This window comes from Larus michahellis, chromosome 3 (assembly GCF_964199755.1).
Source record: "Larus michahellis chromosome 3, bLarMic1.1, whole genome shotgun sequence".
NCBI lineage: Eukaryota > Metazoa > Chordata > Aves > Charadriiformes > Laridae > Larus > Larus michahellis.
Window position 1 is genome coordinate 115,338,549 of NC_133898.1, and position 24,079 is coordinate 115,362,627.

At 48.3% G+C, this 24,079-nt stretch overlaps 1 protein-coding gene across 9 annotated transcripts in view; it reads left to right on the forward strand.

Annotated features, from left to right (window-relative positions):
- The first annotated feature begins 904 nt into the window (after nucleotides 1-904).
- Nucleotides 905-24,079, forward strand: part of HPCAL1 (hippocalcin like 1) — an 86,021-nt gene continuing 62,846 nt past the window's right edge. Inside the window, exons 1-2 of one of the 9 annotated variants that reach the window (XM_074581830.1) lie at nucleotides 905-1,067; nucleotides 1,594-1,751. The gene's annotated coding sequence lies outside the window, so the exon portion shown is untranslated. Of the gene's footprint in view, nucleotides 1,068-1,593; nucleotides 1,752-18,844; nucleotides 19,179-19,414; nucleotides 19,590-19,642; nucleotides 20,145-20,477; nucleotides 20,755-20,824; nucleotides 21,161-23,752; nucleotides 23,870-24,079 lie in introns of those variants that run through there. The other 8 variants (XM_074581829.1, XM_074581839.1, XM_074581838.1 and 5 more) reach the window with 8 other exon arrangements.

Genomic DNA, 24,079 nt, shown 5'->3' on the forward strand with positions numbered 1-24,079 from the left:
TTTGATCACCATATCAACACAAAAATGTGTGTCAGAGTCTTACTTCTAAAACAGACTAGAACTCAAAACTCTCAAATATTTGATTTAGCAGAAATATATAATTTAACAACTTAACGTTAACAACATATTAAGATAAATTTCATACTGAGTCCTGCTTCATCTGCACTCGGACTGAGCCTAAAGGGGGGGGGGAGGCAGGAGTCTGCGGCCCTGTCCCCTGCAGCCTCGGTCCCCGGGCTGGGACCAAGCTCAGGGTTTCCTTTCTGTGGACTAAAGGGATGAGCTGGGGTGTTCCTGGGTCCTGACATGGACTTGGGCAATGTCTGGGTCCCTCTATGTCTAGCAGAAACTAACAGACACTGTGTGAGAGTCACGATAGGCTTTTTCTTGCCTTGCAAAAGTCCGCATAAAAGAAAGTAGCCTTGAGACATATTTTCAGTGAAGAAATGATGTGCTTAACATACAGAGAATTGAGGGTTCATGCACTATCCTGGAGACGCAGTTTTCATGGGAGAGCCTTTTCTGTCAGTGTTAATGATTTACCTTGGGAATACGATCCTATAACTCTACTCATATGAGTAAAGAAGATAGATTATGAGCTTCAGAGTCTGAGTCAGGGCAGGTAGGTAAAGTCTGAGAGGGTTTGCAAACCAGTTCTGGTGGTGGCTGCATCGTATATCTATAAATGCTGGTTTCAGTGTTGATACCATCGACACCATATAGGCCTATTGCAGCAGCATGGTGTACCCAAAAGAAAACAGAAAAGCAAAAAAAAAAAACAACATCAGTTTGGAGCTGAAATTTACTTCTCCCTCTTCTTTTAGGCTCATGTTTTTTCTGTTACTCATTTAACTCTGTGGTCACTTTCCAGGAGCTCCTGCAGAGGATTTTGCCTCCTCCTCTTCCCTGCGAAGAAGGTTATACAGGGAGTTTCCAGCTGTGTTCAAGTCCTGTGCAAATATGAACTTGAAAAAAAAAAAAATCCGTCTTTTTAAAAGGTGAGACTCAGACATCTTTGCACAGAGTTGCAGCAGATGATGGATGAAGTTTGGAAGCTTGTTGCAAACGTGAGTGGTTCTGCTGCCTGATCTATTTGTTTTGTACTTAATTGTTGCTTTGCTTTAAATGATGCTAAATGCCAGAGCTGTCAATATAGCATAGAAGTGGTATAAAATCTGGGAATCTGGCTGCAGAACTCATGTTGCTCAAGGCAACCTGCATTTGTAGTCAGAGATAAAGGTAGCCCATCTTGCTTTTCCTACAATGCAGTCTCAGCCATTTGGGTGATGTATATGCTGCTGTCTGCTGTAAGTGTTGGTGATACTTTCCATGTAGAAAATGCCATCGATGTGGCAGATATTCACTGCCAGCACATTGAAATGGAAAGCCTGCTGCAATTTGAATAGAAATATCCTGGGAGATCCTCAGCTATGTTGAATCAAGGAAGGAAGAATAGATCAAATGTTTTTTTCTAAGCTCAGTTAACTCCAGGAGGACAGAACGCAGCTGTGAATCTCTTAAAGGCAGTACACATTCTCTGCCAAGTTAGAAGGCAATTATTCTTCATAAATCTGTCTTTTTAAATTCAAGCAGATCGATTGTCTCGTCCATCCTTTCCCTATGCAAGCACCCGGAAAGGCTCTTTTAGCACCACCTATGACTAAGTACCCCGCTTACCGGGAGACCCACACCACGGAGGCGATGAAAGCCCCGTCAGCCTTGAGTATCTCTTTATAATGGTGGAGATAAAGGTACGTTGAGATTTTTAATGTTTTATCCAAGAAATTTCTGTGCTGTTTTTAAACATTGTCTTGGCTTTAGATATCTGACCTCTATGCAAAGAAACAAGACACTCCTAAAAATTTATTGTCTAGCTAATAAGCAGGAAAGTGTCGCAAGAAGACAAGGTAGTTTCCTTACGTATGCTGTCATGGTTGCATCAGCATAGGGCTTCCAGAACTGTGCTAAACTGGCATGGTTACAAGACAGTCATCTCCCAACAACGCTGTTCTGCCAAATCGCCCTGGCTCTGAAAGTCAAAATGGCTTCTGGCCTTTCTGCTGACCTGTAATCATGGCTAGACTTTCAGCAGGTAAAGCGAAGGCAACTAGCGTTTGGTGCAGTTGTGAGCTAAGCCTGTATAAAAACATGTGTGAGACTTGGGAGGATTGGTTGCCTTCAGTGCTCATTGTCATCTGAGTAATATGCTGGTCTTGATGTTTTTCACTTCTTTTTCAGACAGGGAGAAAGCTTTGCAGCCTTTGTAGAGTGCTTTTTGCTAATGTACTGATTATACCATTACTGCTACGACTTGTCTTCTCTGGCTGACAGTTGGTGGATCTACTAAGGCCCTGAAAAACGTACAAAGACCATGAGAAAGGGAAAGGAGTTAACATAAATTGTCCTCTCCCACACTGCAGTGGCACAGCAATGAAAGAAATGGCGTTCATTTATCTTTTTTCCTTTTTTTTTTTTTTTAAGACCACATTGGTATTTGTACCTCGTTTGCATTCTGTTGTAATGAAACAAAGCAGGTAAATGAGATGTTTGCCCTTATCAACCAGCCTCCAGAGCCCAGCCAGAGAGACGTGCCAAGGACAGCTGAGGACTGGGATGTGGTGTGGAACAGACCCTGCAGCAAGTCCTGTGTCAGCTACTTGGTGGCACTGGGTAGGACTAGGGCAGCCTGGGGACACATGCTAATTGTTGCCAAGTTAAATCCAGGGGAAAAGTGTGTTCTAGGTATGCAGAAATATGGGAAATTCTGCTGTCATTTAGGAAACTTCTGGTTTACCTCCACTGGCATCATAGAAGGGTCCTCTAGGGTCTTAGTCCCACCCCTGATCCCAATATGACCAACTTCAAAGTTAGGTGAGGTTGTCCAGGGCCTTGTCCCATTGGGGCCCTGGAGATACCACCGCTTCCCTCGGCAACATTTTCCTGTGCTTGACCACCAACCCTCATGATGAAAATTCCTTCCTTGTTTTGAAACAGAATTCCCCTTGCTGCATCTGTGACCGCTGTCCCTCATCCTCTTATTCTGCTTATCTGCAAAGAGTCTGGCTTTGTCCTTCTCTGTCCCCCACCATGCTGTTAGGCAGCGGGAGGAACTGCTGCTCCCCCCAAAAATAGCAAATGAAGGAATTAGAACTGAGCCAATATATTCATGATGGCTTCCGGGGGACTGAAAGGCCGTGTGAATCTCAGTTTGTGAATCGTTTCTGCTACAAAAGCAGAAGGAATTCAGAAAAGTCAACACCTTGACACTGGCGCTTCCAGGACAGGAATTTGAGTTTTCTTCTTTCACCTTGACTTTGAAGAGGCCTAGATGTTGAAAAGGGATGATGGGAGAGGAAAGGGTTAAACAACCTGGAATATTAACTGAAATACGACTCTTATTTTGGCCCATCCATAGCTTTTTATTGATATTTTATTTCCACAAAAGCTGGAGAGAAAATCTTTTGCGCATTACTTTCTCAGCGCCCAAGGAGACTGGAGCACATCTTGCTGGTGACTTCACGGGAGCTTTGCTCCAAAAGTGGCGGGCTGTCACTGAGCTTAGACAAGAGGGCTTCCACTTTCTTCCAATATCTCCACTGTGTTGGCCAGTAGAGCTGCATTTTTTAAACCCTGAAAATGTGGAAAACTGCAGCTGCGAATCCTCTGATAAATCACTGAAAAACAGGGCTAGAAAGATTCGCAAGGGCTCATTTAATCTTTTCTCCAGCCTCAAGGCAGGTTGTACCACTTTATCATCTCTAACCACCACTTGTCTGACCTGTTCGTAGTGTGATGGAAATTTCAATCCCCCACAGCGATCCAGTCCAGTGGTCTGTTACCCTTACCTGCGGAATTATTTTTTTTCACTGTGCATGGTCTGACTCTTACTTGCTTTAATTTAAGCTCGTTGCTCCTGCTCACTGCAGACTTCCCCCTCCACTTAAGACAACACTTTACATAGCTGGAGGATTATGTTTCCCTTCAGGCTTTGCATATTTAGGCTAAACCCCAACTCGGTCAGCCTCTGCTCTCGGGGTGTTTGCCACCTCCCTGCTCGGCAGCCGGGCTCTCTGCTAAGGCCACTCCTCAAGCCACTCTGGCTGGTGTGGAAGGGTAATTTCCCATTGTACGGGCTCTGCTCCTCCTTTATCTACCCTAGAACATCTGCCTTCTCCACAACAACGTGACATTCTTGATTCATGTTCGCTCTGCAATCCACAACCACCCTCTCAGACCTTTTTTTGGCAGAGCTGCTGCAGCTGAGCCCAGGCTGTGTTTGCACAGCTGATTGTTCCTGTCTACCTCACATGGTCTCTACTGAACCACGTCTTTTTTTTCCAGGCTTTTCCCGAAATTGTCAGCATTGATTTGAATTGTCATCCTACTCTCTTCTGTGTCTGCAGTCCCCACCTGCTTTGCCTTGTCTGTAAGCTAATAAGCATACTCTCCATTTCTTCATCATCTGTACTCTTACCGCATGCTCTTCTCTTCAATTGACCCTCATGTTTTTGGACACAAGGGAAATATGTGATGCTTTACCCGTCACCCACTTAAGAGCTTAAGAGCTCTAAAGAGCTGACCCTCGTCAAGATGGCCTTTTGTTCCCCTTGCAGCAAGAACCCCACAGCAGAGCTGGATGCATTTTTGACGGATACAGTAATCCTCGCCTCCTCTCTCCAGTTGCTTTCTGTCATGTCAAACAGCTCCTGCACTTACGAATGAAGGAGAGGATATCTGCTTATAATACATGCCTCCTCGTATGCACATTTTAAGTTCAAGGAATGGCATGGGCTTATAGGAGAGCCTTTCACTTTGAAGGATGCCAATGTTCTTAATAAATGAAGTCTATAGAAAATCATGGCTCACCGCTATGCAAAGAGCATCATTTGATAGCATGCTATGACGGTACCTGATAACTTTGTGCTGGGAATCAATAACGCCATAACAGGGAGCTCATGGAAACAAGAGCTGACATGGGACAGACCCCTCTGCCATTCTGCATGTGTCTTTGGCCAGGAGGTACGACTGGAAGTGCCTGGTCCTGTGCCACCAAGAGTCATGCTAAACGAGGGCACTGGAAATTAAAAGAGCTCTTCTGCAGCAGTGATAATCTCCCTGTTTGTCAGCCTGTGAGCAGCCTGCCACTTCTGGCTTGCATAAAACTGAATTCTCAGGTCTTTTGTTGCAGTTATTAAAAAAAAAAAAGGCAATTAACTTATGCCTGTGTGCAGGTATGCTCGTTTTCCAGAAAGCAACACGTAAAGGTCAGGGTCTGTCCCGAGCAGCTCCGTGCAGAGCCTCGGTGAGCCCACTGAGATGCTGAGGGCACTAGGGTCGCATGGTGCCAGTCGTAAACCGGTCACCCAACACTGGCTCCAGCAGCATTCAGTTAAAATGTGCCCAGTATACAGCCTGACTACAAGTGTTAGTCTGTAAGCAATAAAAATCCCAAATCCCTCTACCTGAGAGTGGCACGTTAAAGGAGGATCCCAAGGATTCAACACCTTGAACTGGACAGCGTAACGACTGGCTTAAAAAACTGTGAAACTGCAAGAAAACGTCTGTGTTTGCTTGCTGGTGACTCAGGGCTCAGGTTTAATGTTTTCAAACTTGCCATGAAAAATGCAGACTAGAAATATAACTGGTTTGAAAATTGAAGGTCTGCGCTCACAAGCAACACGTGAATTCCAGCATCTGGAGCTTTGAAAAAAGCTCCAATGTGATAAGACCTGCAAACAAATGGAGATTTTATAGGACCAGTTGTAACACAGTAGATGTGATAGTGGAGGCAGGGTCAGGGGAAGCAGGTTAAACTAGTGTTATATCAAAATATTCAGAAAATATCCCTCCCTGTTTACAGCTGGGGCAGGAAAGCTAACCTGAAACAATTCCATGTGTTTCTTCCATGCTTTCTGTATTAAGAGGTGCTATTTTGGATATCTACTCACTCCATTAATTTAACTGCAGGCCCTGCTTTCTTTGCCTGAGCTCAATCCATCCTGGGAGGAGCTCTGTAGAAGACCATGCAGTTCTGTTAGGTATGAATTTGACCCACTGTGCTCGGTTGTCCTACTAATGCATCTGTCTTGGGTCCAAGTGCTCTCCTGATTTGTACTATAATTATCCTAAAACTAGATTTTTCTAAATTTCATTCCCTCGTAGCTTTTTATAGTTCTGGGAATTAATTATTCAGAGCTGTGGAAGTTCTCAGCAGCACTTTTCCCCAGCTTGTATGGATACAGATGCATTTGGCTCATGTAGAGCGAGTGCACGCTGGCTCTTGAGACGGGGACGAGGGAATGACTTTGGCCGAATTGCTAAACACGCTGTATTCAGCGTTTTCTCCTCTGACACCATCTCCTTGAATCTTTTGAGGCACTGGTGATCTCTGAGCCTTGTAATGTCTGTCTTCCCTCCCTGGCATTCATAGGCTTTAAAGTAACCCTTTACTTGTTACAGGCTGATGCCACCTGCAGCATCGTGGGGCAGGAGGGTTTGCCATGAGCACGGGGACAAGTGTGGCTGCAGAACTGGGCACTACCAAAAACACCCCCACATTTTGGCTGTGATGGGAATAAAGTGGAACAGTGGGGATGCTAAAGGAGACAGAGTTCTAGCCTGGAACCAGAAGCTGGGGAGAAGTTAGCAATCTCGTTTTGCTGGCTGGGAGCGAGTGGACGTGCAGTCGGAGATGGCTGGGCTCTGTGGGACGTGCCAAAGGGGTGTCTCTCTGGGGTGCAGGCTGGGGGAGATGTGTCCTTGCAGCCCTAAGGCTTTGTGCACTTGAGCTGGAAGTGATAAGGCATGTTTGGAGGGCGTGGAGGCAACAAAGGACCTACAAGGCTGCTGCCAGCAGAGCTCCTTTGGCTTCCTCAGCTGGGGACAGAGTAGTCTCCAGCACAGGTGTGTGGGGAGCAGCACCCCTCGGTGTCATTCCCTCCCTCACCAGGCTTGCCCCATCTGCCCGGGGAGTCACAGCCATGGCTTTCACTGAGTCCTTTCCCTTGGCGGTTGCCATTCACATGCTGGGGGTTTCCATCGCATGGAATGGTGGCGAAGGGTCCACGCTGCAGCTGCCAAGCTATGAGCAGGACTCTGGTTCCCCTGCGGTTGGCTCTGCAGAGGCAATACAGCAGTCGAAAATGAGATTGAGCCTCTTCTGCCTCCCACATCCTCGTTTGGGTAAGAGTAGAGCGTACTTTAATTAGCAATGATACATGAGGGAGACAGGAGATGAAGCAATGTTCAAATTAAGTATCTGCAGAGCTGGTAAGAAGGTAAATATGAGCTCCCAGACTTGGGGCATTTTTTTCAGTCCCTTCTTCCGCAGCAATGGTTTGAGTTTTAATTTAAAAAGCTAAGTAATATTTGTTGCAGCATTTTTTTTCTCCAAACCCAACAACTTTGATGTCCACCTTCACAGTCCCCTGTGCTTTACAGCATTGCAAAACCCAGGCAGGGTTAGCTGGGCTCCCGCCAAGGGTGGAGACTGGGTTGTCATCCCCCTGCCCAGCTTTGCATCAGTCAAGGGGATGCTGCTCCCATGCTGCAAATCCACAAGGAGGGCGATGAATTGATCCGGCATGACACCACCAGCCCTCCTGCAGCAAATCACCCTTTAACAGAAGCAAAACACAATAGGTTTGGGGTCTTTCCTCAGGGATAGAGGGTTCAGTGACCTGCTCGACTCCTCTATCCCATCACTTTGGACAGTCGAGGGGGGCTGTGGGTGCACCTCTGCCCCCTGTCCCCACCCCTGCATGCATTTCTGCTCCCACGATCGATCGGGAAGTGCCGCTCACAGCCATGTACTTTGTACCACTGCCCATCCCTGGGGCATCCGAAAACCTTGTCCTTCATGCTGAGCATCCTCTTCCCTGCTGGCATGGACGGGGGCTTCAGACTGAAAGATGCTGAACACAAATATTACACGTGTCAGGAGGATAAATGAAGGTTTACTGAACAATAAGTTAATTTTACATTTCAAAATTGTTGTTTCTTAAGCACTTGACTTCCTCTGTGCCCTATATGACAGGGTTTTTTTCTTGGTTTTGTAAATAATACAGTATTTAATTATTGGACAAAGCATGCTCCATAGTGAAATAAGGTTTCTAATGCATTTTAAACTGGTAAATACCAAGTATTCACACCCCCTTTGCTACAATCTCACTTCAATAATGATTTTGGTGTTTCAGTATGAGTCAGGCAACAACACAGGAATTGCTGAAGAAATTTCGCTGAAAACCTCTCTGAAACACCAGTTATGAGTCAGAGGAAACACAGCCGAATTTTACTGGTTCAGGCCTGGCTTGGTTGGGTCTGTAATTTCAGAGACCAAATTCCACATCTGGAATTGTCTCCAGTTTGGCTATTAATAGGATGTCTGTATTTTTCTTTCAACACCACCACCAAGGGATGGGACCTGCCTTGGGGAAGGCGCCAGCTGCCAGCACCCACTGCTGCCTGGCAGAGGGGATCCTGCTAGAAAAGGAGATTTCCTCAGAAAAAAAAAAAGATCTTTTTTTTTTCCAATGGAAAAATACATTGCCAATGTGAAAGAAAACCATAAAGAGAAGCAGCCAGGAGACACCGGAAGAACCCAAAGGCTCCAGAGTCTCTGCTTTTTTGCTTTCTGCCCCTGCTGGTATAACTTGTTTACCTACCTTTTGGTTACCAACCCCTGAATTTTATAAGCCATTAAAGGCCAGTTATTCCCAACAGGAGCCCACAGCAAAGCGGCAGCTGTGTTGCTCTCGAAAGTTCATATGTGCAAGGCAAAAATGTGCTTTTTGCATGGTTGGGGCCAAATAGTACGTTAGTTAAGCTGTGCTGAAACTCTACCAGTTTATGTTAAAGGTGGCCCAGTCCAGCACTTTTTAGGAACTCATATGGTTTTGAACACGTTGGATGCCCTTTATTGCTTCTTAATCTCTGCCAGCATGAAGGGATGTCTCCCTTCTGTATCAGGGGATGTCTGTATCAGAATTAGTGCTGTTCAGGTACCCCCAGCGTGCAGCAAGGAACTGAATTTCTCTTACTTGCCTAGGTATCATTTTATACAAACCAGGACACCTGATATCATGATAATATGAAAAATCTGGTGGTGTTTGCGTGGCAATCTGAGCACAGAGAGGCTGCTGTGGCTTCAATAAGCTGTGCCACTGTTTGCCTTTCAACGCTGAGGGGGTTATCGGCTGCGAGCAGCTGCACCAGCGGGTGCCAGGACCACCAGTACCTTTGCCAGAACACCAGTGGGATGCTGATGAGAACGTGGTGTCACACGTTGTCCAGGATCCTGCTAGCAGGTTCTTTTATTGGATTAATGTCTGTTTGGAGGCAGGGGGGAACTATCCTCTGCTTGAAGCAAAATGCCTCAAGGTTTGTGTTGTGATGAAATCCAGGCCAAGTGCAAGGTCCTGCACCTGGGTCATGGCAATCCCAGGCACAAATACAGAGAATGGTTTGAGAGAAGCCCTGAGGAGAAGGACTTGGGGGTGTTGGTGGATGAGAACCTCAACACAAGCCATCAATGCGTGCTCACAGTCCAGAAAGCCAACCGCATCCTGGGCTGCAAGAAGCGTGGCCAGCAGGTCGAGGAAAGTGATTCTGCCCCTCTACACTGCACTGGTGAGACCCCACCGGGAGTACTGCTTCCAGCTCTGGAGCCCTCAGCACAAGAAGGACATGGACCCAGTAGAATGGGTTCACCGGAGGGCCACGAGGATAATCAGAGGGCTGGAGCACCTCTGCTATGAGGACAGGCTGAGAGAGTTGGGGTTGTTCAGCCTGGAGAAGAGAAGGCTCCAGGGAGACCTTATAAACCATTCCAGTACCTAAAGGGAGCCTACAGGAAGGATGGGGAGGGACTCTTCATCAGGGAGTGTAATGATAGGACAAGGGGTAGTGGTTTCAAAATGAAAGAGGGTAGATTTAGATTAGATATTAGGAAGAAACTCTTTCCTGTGTGAGTGGTGAGGCACTGGAACAGGTTGCCCAGAGAAGCTGCGGATGCCTGGAAGCGTTCAAGGCCAGGCTGGATGGGGCTTTGAGCAATGTGGTCTAGTGGGAGGTGTCCCTACCCATGGCAGGGGGCTCGGAACTAGATGATCTTTAAGGTCCCTTCCAACCCAAACCATTTTATGATTCTGCGATTCTATGAAAGGTTTTAACTGGGGCTAGCTGGGACAGGCAGCAACGTGGGCTCGATGCCCAACCTGGTGGGTGCAGGAGGAGGGGGAGGCAGAAGGACCCATCAACATGGTGGGTCTGGGGTGGGCACACAGGGGAGACCAGCATCCCCCCAGGAGCTTGGTCAGCAGCTGGTGCTGCTCTCCTGGTGGGGATGTCACAGCAAAGTGTCAAGGGCTCTTGCTGAAGTGGGAGGACTTCTCTGAAGGGCAGGTTACTTTCTGGCCCTGCCAAGCATCCTGCCCTACTTCTGCCACAGCGCTACAAAAACACATTTTTTTAGAAAACCAACAGAGGGAGTGGCGGCAACTTTGCAAATAAAAGCAATCACAGTTTTCAGGGACGTATTATCTAAACACGTAATCAATACCACTGTTTAATTATTACTATCGTTTGTCAAATGCCCAACAATGTGATTACCCTATTTAAGGATTTTCTCCAGGCATAAACCAACCTTTTTAAAATTACTAACTTTTTTCTTATAGAAAGTATTGTTAATTAATACTTTTTTTGTCCTCCCCTGTGATTTGCTTTCTCTTAATTACCAACAGGAGCAATACAAGAGTGCTCCATCGCCTGTGCCAAAATTAATCTGACTTCCTCCAAATTGCCCTGCATGATCCGCATGGCTTTGCCTTCAGGTACTGAGCGGGAGAACCTGATCCCATGGGAAATCGTGCTTTACCAGGCTCTCTTATTTCACAGAATAATGGAAAGGTTTGGGTGGGAAAGGGCCTTTGAAGGTCATCTAGTCCAACTCCCCTGCAATGAACAGGGACATCTCCAACTAGATCAGGTTGCTCAGAGCCCCGTCCAACCTGACCTTGAACGTCTCCAGGGATGGGGCATCTACCACCTCTCTGGGCAACCTGTGCCAGTGTTTCACCACCCTCATCATAAAAAACTTCTTCCTTATATGTAGTCTGAATCTACCCTCCTTTAGTTTAAAACCATTACCCCTTCTCCTATCATTACATGGCCTTTTAAAAAGTCTGTCCCCACCTTTCTTAAACCCCTTTTAAGTACTGAAAGGAATTTCAATATTAAGTATTTCAGGGTGGATTTGTGCATATGGGAGCAGCGTGAGGACCGGGGTGTCCTGGCAGGAAGGCTTGAGCCCTGGATGAGGGGTGGAGCACGATGCGAAGCCCCTTAACCCCAGATCTGAACCGTCCTGATGCCGGTGTGTGGGATGCTCCGGCTCTCACAGGGCTCTGGACGGCATCCCGAAGCATGCAGGCTGGCAGAGCACTAAATTAGCGTCTTGTTGGCTCCAACATCCCAGAAAGCGCTGTTGGGTTTTTTTCTTCTCCTCTTTTGTTCAGATATATGAAAAAAAAAAAAGCAGTCTTAGCAAAACTGAAAGTTGCTGTGGGGTAATACTAGGTTTTCTATATTATTGTCCTGATTGAACAAAAATACTTTGTTTTGGTTTGCTTTTTAAAACTGTTGTAATGTCAGGCTAAAACATTGATTTTCATTTAGACACACAGGTATTTTTCACATTTAATTTCTGGCTTTTGCATTTTCCTGTTGTGGTTCAAAATAGAAACAAGTAAGAGCATTGATATTTTCTGCTGCACCGAAACACTTGAGTTTCCTTGCTCTGTCCCACCTCTCTCAGCATAAATCTGCCATTTTTGGACCACAAACCCGGAGTTCACTCTGTTGCATCCTATAGACACAATAGTCTTTCGATGGCTCGGTGGGACCTCTTCCGTTTCGAAGGCTCCCCGTTATTTTCTGCTCCGACAAATGAGACTCATCATTTTGTCTTTTGAAATTCCTGCTGCTGCCAGAGCGAGGAAATAGCCCAGGTGGGAATGCCAAGTCCAGGTGGGAATGCCACGGGATCACGGGCGGACACCCAAGGTCCTGCTGCTCTGCCCCAGTAACGGGCATCCTTGTGTGTACAGCCAGCGGGGGAACCGCGTTCTCAATAGACACAACTCTAAATAAGCATGTGCAGGCTATGGATCATAGGAAATTCTGATTTTTTAAAGTAGTTTTAGTTGAAACACACCCTGCCCCACACTTTTTTTGGATGATAAATCCTAGCTAATATTGTGGCAAACCCCAGAACGCAAAACTACAGTAAAGGACCATGGAGAGAAACGAGGCTTTTTGATTTTCCCTACTTAGCAAAGTTTTTCCCTTTTTGTGCAAGAAGCTTTAATATTAAAATCTTATCTAAAACATCTAACTTTAGTGTCTGCCACAGCAAATGCAGCCTGGGAGGCAAAATCAAGTCCCTTTTAGATTTCCATGTAATAAACTGGTAGACAACAGCAAATGAAATGAAAATGTGCTGGTTTAATTCATAAATTCATCACCTCCGTCAGGCCTTTTTTTTTTATTAATATTTCCTCCCTCGCTCGCTCTATTCTCAGAGAGAAAAACCACGCAGCCAAATTTCCTTTATGCGGCTTTAATCGTTGCTCTCTTTGACTTTGAAAAGGACACCAAGTGTTCTTATATATGTAAATGTGCCTGATGGCTTTGGCTGTTCATATGCTAAGTCCCCCGCAGGCACTGGGGTATCCCTGGGGCAACCTTAATACAAATGTAGGTAGCAAAGTGCATTTTTTATTTTTTTTTTTTGTCCAGCTGTGCAGGCTCACATCTGCTGTTCTCAGGCTGACTGCCAATCACCACAGCTCTTACTATTCATTTTAACTCGCAGGGGAAGAAAGCACCCAAGACAATCTCCTGCTAAGAGAAAGAGCAGAAATCATGCCATGATGGAGTATTGCCACAATTTTTGCTACTTTTCTTTTTTTTTTTTTTTTTTTTTACATCTATCTGATGTTGCTGGCACAGTGGCAGGCATAGCAAGTAGGTTGGAGATGAAAAAGCGTGCAAAAAAACTACTTTAAATATTGTGTTGTAACTAAATTCTCCGAACGCCCATTTGCACTTGCTCCAGGTTATATTATTCAAACAAGACAAAGAGGCTCCAGAGGGTACTGGAAGATTCCCCCCTCCTGCCTCTCCCCATCCTCCAAGGTCATTTAAAAGAGGCCAGGAAAGTACACTAGAGGATATTGCAGGGAACAATCCTGCTTTGGCAGGAAAATGCACTATAAAAACCTACCTGCCCTTTTCCACCTCCAGTTTCTGTGATCCAGATGATCAGCAGAGCCCCTTGGCGTATTTATTTGGGTAATAAATTAAATACTGGGTCTGCCTGTTCAGGCAATGCTGCTTGTCCATCCTGCAGGTGAGAGCAATGCCTGCAGCTGGCATTTCCCAAGTTATGTTTATTTGCCTCTTACGTCCAAGCTGGAAATGCAAAGGAAAGGAGCACAAAGAGAGGTTAAACTGATGCAGGCAAAGATTCAAGCATCTAGTAGCAAAAAAACTGTGAGGCTTTATAGATGAGCATCCAGGTTTTTATTACTGGCAGACAAAACTTATAAAAAAATAGCTTTGATAAACTTTTTTCCTTCCTATTTCCCCAAGCACCTGCCATCCAGCTTGGCTTTATCACAGTGGAATAACACCGGCTGGACTTCTCCATCGCTCTTTTCATTTGAATTTCTCTGAAGTAATTCGTCAGTGAGGGCTTTCCAAAAGCGAGATTAAGACAGGATGAAAAAAGTAATTAGTGTCTTTTGAAACGTTGCTCTTTTCCATCAAACATGAGTTGTGAGGATGCTGAGTGATGGAAGGGGGTGCTCCTCTGACTGCTCCTATGTGATTGTCCTGCAAATGCCCTGGCCAGGCAGGAGCTCCTTCCCAGGCTAAACTACCGGCCAGAGAATTGCCGTCCACCTCTGGGAGATCATCATGGGCATGACCAGGATGACCACGTCCCCAGCCCAAAGCCAGAAATTGTGCTTTTGCTGTCAATGTCTGCAGTGGTGGCAAGTCCTGGTTCTTCCAGGAGAGGCAGCTCAAAGCCCGTCTGACCCACGCAACCTTTCCACCAGACACCTGGCCTGAAAGCAGCTGGAGCAATCGGCCACCTTCAAGGACGCCGCTGTCAACCAGCCCTTCCTGAAGCACCAGCATTTTCCATCCCAACAACCATGACGGGTATCAGGAGACCAACAGGGAAAGAATAGTCTGAATGCTTAATCCTTGCCAGCAGTTTTTTCCTTTGTGTTTTTGGTGCTCGGCTGTCCAGGTCAACTTGATGAAAAAAGGTAAATATCGTTTTAATCTCTTCCTCCAGTTAATCATGCCAAACCACAGGAAGGCAGGTAATAATTCAAGATTGGCAAAAGCCTTACGGAGCTCACATTATTATGGCAGATATTTAAAGAATAGCAGCATGCCACACACCTCAAATACTTTTGTTTCCATCTAATCCCTTGGTGATTAAACCCCAGACAGCAGAAGGAATTTCACACACTATTTTCAAATTCAGCATAGTTGGAATGATCGAGATGAATCTCATTTAATCCCTCTTTGTTTCTCTCTCCCGACTGTGGAAACAGAATGAAAAGCAGAAAGAAAAATCAAACAAAATGTGAGATGCCAGAGAAGCTGTGGATTTAAGTTTGTGAAGGTCCTCGCTAGGTCATCACTGGAGTATTACAGATAGGCTTAATGAACATATGCCAGCAAAAGAGGAACTTCAAATAAGCCAGATACACCCAGTGGGCCCAATCTTGCAAATGTGCCTACTTTCATGGAATCATAGAATCATTTAGCTTGGAGAAGGCTCTTAAGAACATCGAGTCAACTATTAACCTACCACTGCCAAGTCCACCACTAAACCATGTCCCTAAGTGACATGTCTATCTGTCATCTAAATACCTCCAGGGATGGCGACTCAACCACTTCCCTGGGCAGCCGGTTCCAACGCTTAATAACCCTTTCTGTGAAGAAATTTTTCCCAATATCCAGTCTAAACCTCCCCTGGGGCAACTTCAGGCTGTTTCCTCTTGTCCTATCGCCTGTTACTTGGGAGAAGAGACCGACCCCCACCTCTCTACAGCCTCCTTTCAGGGAGTTGTAGAGAGCGAGAAGGTCTCCCCTCAGCCTCCTTTTCTCCAGGCTGAACAACCCCAGCTCCCTCAGCCGCTCCTCATAAGACTTGTTCTCCAGACCCCTCACCAGCTTTGTTGCCCTCCTCTGGACATGCTCCAGCACCTCATTGTCTTTTTTTTCTGGTGAGGGGCCCAAAACTGGACACAGTATTTCACAGGGCATTACGTTCTCATAGCAGTACACTCAAGTACACACTTAAGTGCATAATATGAGAAGGTAACTGCTCACATATGGATCTTAACTTGAAAGTGAAGGGCTTGACTGTCTTCATGTGGCACGTTCTCTGAAGAGAACAGAGCTGTGAGGCTGCAGAGCAGGAGCAGCAGTGCTCAAAAACTCATTGCTGGAGTCAGTCTGCAGCTTCTTTTCATCTCAGATTGTTTGTGAGCAGCTGATGACTTTCTAAGGTTATCCTTCCTTGTTTCCCAAGGGATTTCTGTAAGTCAGGAATTTCTCATTATCACGCATTAGGACTCAAAATTGTCTGAAATCCTGGTGGTGTTTCTTTGGTTGGCTATCTATCTGGCAGCTCCTGACAGAAATGTTCCAGTGCTGTGCTGAGCGGGGTGCAGTGCAGCACAGGGACACCCACCTGAGGATCACTCCGAGCTCAGGGCAGGGACCTCACAGCTGCTGAGCCCCATTGAACTGGGACACTCTGCTTCACAGGGGGATCAGCACAGCCCTGAGGAGAAGGACTTGGGGGTGTTGGTGGATGAGAACCTCAACATGAATCGGCAATGTGTGTTTGCAGCCCAGAAAGACAACTGCTTCCTGGGCCACATCAAAAGGAGCCTGGGCAGCAGGGTGAGGGAGGTGATTCTGCTCCTTTACTCCACTGAGACCCCACCTGGAGTCCTGCATCCAGCTCTGGAGTCCCCAAAATGAGAAGGACATGGACCTGTTGGAACGGGCCCAGAGAAGGGCCACAAAGATGATCAGAGGGCTGGAGCACTTCTGCTATGAGGACAGGCTGAGAGAGTTGGGGTTGTTCAGCCTGGAGAAGAGAAACCTCCAGGGAGATCTTATAGCCCCTTCCAGTACCTGAAGGGGGCCTACAGGAAAGCTGGGGAGGGGCTCTTTATCAGGGAGTGGAGCGATAGGATGAGGGGTAACGGTTTTAAACTGAAACAGGGGAAATTTAGATTAGATATGAGGAAGAAATTTTTTCCCGTGAGGGTGGTGAGGCACTGGAGCAGGTTGCCCAGGGAGGCTGTGGATGCCCCAACCCTGGAGGCCACGTTGAATGGGGCTCTGAGCAGCCTGATCTAGTGGGCAGTGTCCCTGTCCCTGGTAAAGGGGTTGTAGCTAGATGATCTTTAAGGTCCCTTCCAACTCTAACCATTCCATGACTCTGTCCTTGTGAGGAACTGCTGCAGCCTCCAGCAATGGCTGCAGGTCTGATCTCACAGCCTGTCCACTGCAGGACATGGGGCAGCGCGGTGCAGAGGAAAGCCTGCTGCTGTTGGGGCTACCAGGTGACAACCGCGTTAAAAATGAAAGTGGGATTGAGTGTCATAAAGTGCCTCCTCTTGCCAGACGTCAGCCCCGAGAGCTGTAAATCTCGGAGGAGGCCTCAAGTAGGTACTTGCTCTGTTGCCACCTATTTCTGGGCGGAGGGTGGTGTCGTCACCCACGCCACCACCACCCTCCCTGGCAGAGCAGCCGGGGAGGCGCAGCGGGAGCCACAGCCCCGTCCCAGTGGCCAATGTGGTTACGTGGGCAATGCTCGTGCAGGGAAGGGTTTGTGGGGAAACTAAGGGGATTACTCTCGTGTAATCGTCTCCTGCAAGGAGAACCCAGCTTCACGTATGTCAAGTTGGCAGCGATGGTGGTTGCATACAGTTTTCCATTATACGCTCCTGGTTGAGTTGCTTCTAGTTTTAACCGTTCAGGTTCTTTAGTTTCCACGCTTGTTCTTTGCCTTGGGCTGACACTGTTACTATTTTTTTTTAAGCTGTTAAAATGGTTGAACTATTTCTAAAAGGCCTTGGAGAAAATGGTTAGTACTGAGTAACATTTTCATCTCTTTGCATCAATGTATTCAGTTTCAATATATTCAAGCTTTGGAGTGCATAGCAAAGGTTTGGTTTGGGATTTTTTTGGTGGTTGTTTTTTTGTTTTTTTTTTTTACTGTCCTTATAAAAATCTTTTGGATTTAGTGCAGAGATAGGTTTTGAGAAACTGCTGCTTTGGTGGTGGTGGTGGGATTTTTGTACTTGTCTCCACCCCTGCCTTGCCTCCCCAAGGTTTGTGCTAAAATCTCTAAGTATCTTTTTCCTGGTGTGGCCTTGATTTCAGCTCTATTCAGTTCTTATCTCCCGACTGCACTGAATGTGCTCACTTAGTCTCCTGTAAGGGGATGCAGAGTGAAAGCTACCGATAAGGCACAGTGGCAACTACATTAAACTCTCTGTATTTTTTTGTCTTGAAAACCTGCTGGCCAGGAGCTGGAGGGGGGGGCGGAAATAATCCTAACGGGAGTATTCACTTTGTCTGTGCTGCGCACCATATTTCTGAGCAATGCTTCCAATTGCCTCCCTTGGGAAGATTAGCATCAATCCCTAAATCCCCTCCATTTTGTGATGGGGTACGTGGATAAGCTGTGCAAGTTCAGGTCTTGCACAGAACCATGAGTGCCTGCCTCCCGCCGGGTGGGACAATACCCTTCCATCCACAGGCTCAGCTCATGGTACCAAATTCACCTGTATCACTATCGGCCTTGGTGGGGGGCACTGCTGGGATGGCAGAGGGGCGCTTCGGGTAGCACAGGGGCTTCTCCGCATTGCCGTGCTCAGCAGGGAAGTGTGGAGGGTGGTGTGAAGCTGATGTGCTCACTTCCAGTGGCCATTCCAGAGCTGCCACCGCTGCTGGCTGCCACCACCCTTCCCGCAGCACCGAAAACTTGCCACATCCAGCCGTGCTGGAGATGCGTGTAGGGCCTGGTGTGAGCTGGTGCCGTGGGAGTCCAGCTCCATTGTTTCCTTATTTGCTTTGGAGTTAAAAAAAAGGGAAAAAAAGAAAAAGAAGAGGGGAAAACAGAGGGCGCAAGAAGAAAAAAAGGGGGGGGGGAAGAAAAAGGAGGGGGGAAGAAAAAAGGGTGGAAAAAAGAAAAAAGGGAGGAAGAAAAAAGGGGCAAAAAGAAAAAAGAGGGGGGAAGAAAAAAGGAGGGGAAGAAAAATCAAGGGGGGATAAAGAAAAAGGGGGAAAAGAAAAAGGGGGAAAAGAAAAAGGAGGGGAAAGAAAAAGGAGGGGGAAGAAAAAGGAGGGGAAAGAAAAAGGGGGGGAAAGAAAAAGGGGAGGAAGAAAAAGGGGGGGGAAGAAAAAGGGGGAGGAAAGGGGGGAGGAAGAGAAAAAAAGGGGGGGGAAGGAAGAAAAAAAGAAAAAAAAAAAAAGAAGAAAAAACGCCCGAAAAACGCAAACTTTCCCCGTGCCCACGCCCGTGTTGCCGGCCAGGCCGGCAGCGAGCGCCGGCGGTGCGGTCTCAACCCCCACCCCGTTTCCCCCGCGGGCGCGGAGCCCCGCGGAGCAGCCTCTCCGCGCTGCCCCGCCAGCCCCGCTCTTCCTGCCCGGCGGCGGCGGCCCGGGGAGGCGGGCAGGGCGATACCAAGTGGCCCGTCTCGGCGGGAGCGCCGCCGGCGGCGGTGGCGGGCGGGCCGCCCCTGCGCGGGGCCGGGCGCTGCACAGGCCGCGGAGCAGCGGCGCGGTGCGCGGCGCGGCGCTCCGCCTCCCCCCCCCGCCTCCCTGCTGCCCCGCCGGGGAAGTTGAGCTCCCGTCCCTCGCTCTCCCCGGTCCCTCGGCGACGGCTCCTTCCTCCCCCTCCCTCCAATGCGCCTCCCGCTCATTTCCTCTTTTCCTCCCCGCTCGCCGCCGCTCCGCAGGAGCGCGGCTCGCCCGGGCGCCGCCGCGGAGTTGTAGCTCCCAGGAAGCCGCCGCGCAACCGCCGCGCAGCCGGTGCCAGGCCGCCGCGGGACCCCCCCTCCGCCAGCCGGGTAAGGGGCCGGGGGCTGCCCCGCTGCCGCCTCCCACCCGCGGAAACTTCGGCGGGGCTGCGGGAAAACCGCGCTGCGCTCTCCTTCCGCGGGGACTGGAGGAAAGCGGAGTTTGTGTGTGTGTGTGTGTGGGGATTCCGGCTTTTTTGGGGGGGATTTTGGGGGAGGGAGGGTTGGAAAGATCCCGGCGGAGGTGTCCGGGCACCTCTTTTCCGCCCCTCCGCGGGGCGCGGAGCGGAGCCGTCGGGGGATGCGGAGGAGCCGTTCCCGCGGCCGCGGGGCTGCGGTGGCAGCGCCCGCCTCGCCCCAAGCAGGGGGGAGTACCAGCGCCTTCCCCTGCCCTCGGAAAAAACACATCTGGGCGTATTTCTGCGCATTTCTCTCTCTGTATCTGTATATGTTTGCAAAGCCGTAGGTATCTATACGTGCGGGCACCCGTCCGCATGGGGCTCGCGTGTGTGTGCGGGGCGTGTGCGGGTCTCGGCTGGCGGTGAGGGGAGTTACGCAGCTCTGCTTTATGGTGGTTAATGGTTTACCCGGCGAAGTTCCCGCCGCATGAACGTTGCAGGGCGCTTTGAGTCAGCTCCTTCAGATCCGGACTTCCTATTTGCCACCTTCCCAAACGGCCTCCAAAAAAAAAAAAGAGAAAAAAAGAAAGAAAAATAAAATGCTGGCCTTTGCCTCTGGTGAGTAGGCTTTTTTGGCTGCCTCCTCCCCTGGGAGATGGCTGCGGTCGTGCCGGAGGCCGGATGGCCGTGGCCGAGGTCACCCCTGTCCCCTGAACCCGGGGCAAAGGGGGACACCCTGCTCCCGGGAGGTCGTGGCAGCGAAGGCATCTGCCAGCCTTGGTTTGCATCGGGGCTGCCGGGTGGACCCGCCGGAGCGCAGGGCTCCGGCACGCAGTAGCCACCGGGGTACTGAGAATCTCAAGAAATCGGGAATAAAACAAGGCAAGAGTGTTTACAAGTAAGTCTCCATGCAAATAAGTTTCTGCTCGGTTTGGGAAAAGGTCGCGTAATGCATCATCTGGAATGAAAGATTTGCTGAGAAGAACAGCTGGGTGTTCGGTAGGTCTGTGTCCCTGGCTCGCAGCTGGGTAATTTATACCTTTATTTCCCAGGAATACTTATAGGCGAGCACTGGAATTGAGCTTTATCCTGTAATCCCATTCACAAGTGAAAATCTGGTAGGGAGATCAAATTTTCTCGGGGGGGGGAGGGGGGAGAAAGGAGGAATCAGTTACTCCCTCCCCAGAATATTCCGCTGTTTTCCCAATAGGAGCCATTTGTCGTGGTTTCGGGTTCAAAAGCTTTTCTTGCCCGAGATGAAACTCCAGCAAAGACCAGGGGGGGTTATTTCAGCGTCCCACAGTAACGCCGTCCTGTGTGGGGTCCCCCCAGCATCATCGGGCGCTGGCTGGGGAGCAGAGCCATAGAGGGGGTGCCGCGTGGGGCAGAGCCGCGTGGGGCTCTGCCTGCTCCCGGGTGAAATATCCACCTCGCTCCCAGTGCTTCGACTCTTCTCAGGTGCTTGGATCGGGAGCCCTTCAATCCAGGAGAAAGGATCTTACGACTGCGTATGTTTGATTTCATCTGGGGTGGTGAGGCTCAGGGAAAAAGGCAGATGATCTCCCCGCATCTTCCCTCAGGTTAGGTGGGGAGATGCTGGCCAGCTCGCAGGGCACGCGTCACCTCTTCCTGACACCTATTTTCTGGTTTTCTTTGTTTCTTGCCTTAAATTTAGGGTTTCTCTGTGTAGAGGTGGAAGTGTAGGAAACTGGGAGGGGGGGAAAAAAACGTGTGCCGCTGTAGAGTGGCTGTCGCAAGGCTGGCAGCAGCTCTGCCGAGGCGTCAGCTATGCTGGCAAAAAAAGAGCTTTTTGTTGGCATGGTTTAGTCTGTTCGGGGAATCGCAATGGTGAGAAGAGTCTGCGGGAGTGGGGTTTGCTTTTGCAGCTGGATGCCTGCACCGGCAGGAACTTGGGTAAGTGTAGACAAACCGTCCGAGTTACGGAAGGAGGCTGTCGCTGGGTGGGTGCAGGCGATGCTCTGCTCGCTCCGTGTCACGGCTGGCACCGGGGTGCCTCCTTCTGCCACCCGAGCTCATGGGCAACGGCAATAACACGGGCCAGTTGTTGGGAGCTAGCGGTGGAGGTTAGTTTGTAGCCTAAGCACCATTACACTTGATTATAACTCTGCAAAAAAAAAAAAAAAATTAGAAATGGTTACAATTAAAAATACTTTTTTTTTTTTTTTCCAAGTAAGACAATATTCTTTTGAGCGTTGATTACTTTGACGTGAGTGAGACAAGAATGCTGATTGACCAAGGGGGCAATCTGAATTAAGATTCTATATTGTTAGGTTTTTTTTCCTTGCTGTTAGTGGTGTGAGTCTGTAAGGAATGAGGCAGCGCTGTCTGCGTACGCAAGATGCACTGATACTCATGGGAAGGGGATCTCGCACTTTTCCAAAGATCATGCTTTCTTCAAGCATGACTTTTAGGTCAGGTTCAGTAACAAATGCAATATGTTTTCCAGTGAATGGAAGAAAAACAGATTTTTATTTTTTTTTTTAAATGTTTTTTTCCTCATGTTCCTAGGATGCTTCCCACAATGTCTGTGTGTGGAATCAGTTTCTTTGTTCGTTGTCTGTATTAGGAAACAGTTTGGGTCCAACTTCAGCATCTTCATGGAGCTTAACTCAGGCCGAAGTTAAATTTCTTTTGGCAAGAGGTGATTTATCTTAGCTCATGTTGACCGTATTACTGTAGTGTGTGGGAACCTACCCTTGGATCGTGGAAGGATTTGCTCTTGCAAAATTGTTGGGGTTTAGCTTTAATGAGCAGAAAATGTTTTAAATCAATGCCTGAAATTTCCGTTGTTCCAATAATCCTCTCCCATCCTGAGAGTATAACAAATGCAAACAATTATCTTCACTTCATCACCCCTTTGCTCTATAAAAGCTTTCTCCAGTCGGTTATGTTTTGCTAACCTGCTAATTAACCCATTGATTTCTGCATTTCTTGACTTCCCCAGGTAAATATCTCCTGCCTATTGTCACGATCCAATAGCAAATTAATTGTGGATCCTTAAACAATGGGGGCAAACACTCCATGAAGGAGCTCCTTACCTTACCTCCCTGAGTCTTGCAATGGAGAGAACATTCTTCAGCTGAACCTCCTGGAAATGTGACCTTTCTGGAAGTTCGGTGTCATGTTGCTTAATGACTGGGAGACCCATAGGATCGGCTGCGGGATGAATTATGCATTCTCCTGCACTGATTGCGCTGGAATTAGAAGGCAGGAGCTGGAGGTGTGTGTGTGTGGGGGAGCGGATCCACCTCGTAATCTAAGAAATGTTGTGGTTCTTCTGGATAGCACCGCATGAAATGAGCCTTTATTATTATTAAGAAATGCTGCATATAATTTGCACAGTAGGTTTGTAGATACCTGAGAATTACCAGGGCGGAAGAGATAGCAGTGGTGGTACTTTGGCTATTTCAATGTTTCTTGTCCTGTAGGTGTGTATCTTTTTAAAGTCAAAGAAAGCAGCAAGTAGTTTAAGGAACTCTCCCTGGAAACCCACGCCAGCAGCATTCCCTGCAGAAGACGCCCGCTACAACCTGGTCACCTTTTCCCTCCTCTTGCATTCCGCATGTTTCCCAATGATCGAACAGCCTGTATCAAGCGACACAATCTATCTCAAATCTGGCTGGTGGGGCAAAAAAAACCCAGCGACAAAAGTTAGATGTAGCTATAGTTACATACAGTTCATGCACAAGCCTTTGAGACCTTCTGCCATCTTTTTTGGTGACGTCTACAAATATGTTTTAACCTTATTTTCTTTTTCTGCCTTCTCTTTTCAAGGGAGATCAGGCTGCCTAAAAGGGAGAGGGTGCAGCTGGATAAATGCGTGTTCAACAACTGGGAAAAACAAGTTTCCTTGCTAGTATTTCGACTGCCGTAATCTGAGTGTATTCAGAGAGGCGTTCTGAGCTGATGGTATCCCTTTAAATATCCACTTGGGTTGGAAAGCACGGGATCTGGGTGACAGGGACACCTGGAGACTTCCAAGGGTGGACGGCACGGCTCGCACCTACGGAGGTGCTTGCTGAAAATGAGGTGTGCTGAGATCCTGACGCACTTGCCAAGAGCAACGGCGAAACTTGGGCAGCTGGTTTAGCAATTAAATTTATGGTTTTGTTTTGGACAATGGGCTTATCGTAACGAATTAACCGACGGACTAGTCAGAGTGGCAGAGGGGTTTGTTTTTGATTCCCCAACCATGCAGCGTGCCAGCATCGGGAACGCGCTTCCCACCAGGGGAAGCGCAAGGAGCGTCTCACGTTGAGTGCCCTGGGGAGAGGGATCGCGCACGTGTGTGTGTCTTCTGGTGCGCAATCCCCAAATTCTTGTAATTTCTTGAAAATACAAGCATGTGATGAACAGTATAGCTCAGGCGCGGGACAAGAAAATACATCTTGCTGATGCCTGAATGTTGGCACGTGGCTGATGCCAGTCATTTTAGAATCGGCGGGGGTGGCGGCGGTGGGAGGAGGGAGGAAAAGAAATGCCTTTGGGGGGCCGGGAGCCAGCGTGGGCGTGCTGCAAGCCTTCCTCGTCCTGCTTCTCATTCACCTCTGCGCCACACAGCCTGGGTTTCCGTGCAGAAGGGATGCTTTTCCTCCCTCAGAGGTAGCAGGATTTATTTATTTCTTTTTTCTTCAGGTTTCTTCCCCCCCCCGCTTTCTAAAGGGCATTGTGCACAGGATGCTCTGTTCTTGGCAGCTCGCCTGTGGTGCGAGGGGAGAAAGCTCGCTGCTTCTGGTCGTGCTGCAGATAGCCGCCGTCAAAGCCGGTTAGCATTTGCCGGGCATCCTTTCCTTTTTCTCTTTAGTGAAGTGC